This window comes from Colobus angolensis, unplaced genomic scaffold (genome assembly GCF_000951035.1).
Source record: "Colobus angolensis palliatus isolate OR3802 unplaced genomic scaffold, Cang.pa_1.0 Scaffold597, whole genome shotgun sequence".
NCBI classification, from domain to species: Eukaryota; Metazoa; Chordata; class Mammalia; order Primates; family Cercopithecidae; genus Colobus; species Colobus angolensis.
This window is the reverse complement of record NW_012119565.1, coordinates 269665-270106: the sequence shown is the minus strand read 5'-3', so window position 1 is coordinate 270106 and position 442 is coordinate 269665.

Sequence of the window (442 nt, the reverse complement as noted above, 5' to 3'; positions counted from 1 at the left end):
TAAAACATTTCTGTAGAGATGAAGTCTTTCTTTGATACTCAAGCTGGTCTTGAACTCCTGGGCTCAAGTGATCCTCCTGCCTCAGTCTCCCCAAGCACTGGGATTACAGGTACGAGCCATCATGTCCCTTCTAACTCTATTTCATAGATGAGCAAATAGAGGCTTAGGGCAGTCAAGTAACTTGCCAGGGTCCCTCAGCTAGGAAATGAAGGCTCTAGCATTCAAACCTGTCTTTTAAGAATACAAATAAGGAGGCCAGGGGCGGTGGCTCACACCTGTAATCCCAGCACTTTGGGAGGCAGAGGCGGGTGGATCACTTGAGGTCAGGAGTTTGAGACCAGCCTGACCAACATGGTGAAATCCTCTCTCTACTAAAAATACAAAAAAATTAGCTTGGTGTGGTGGTGGGCGCCTGTAATCCCAGCTACTCAGGAGGCTGAGG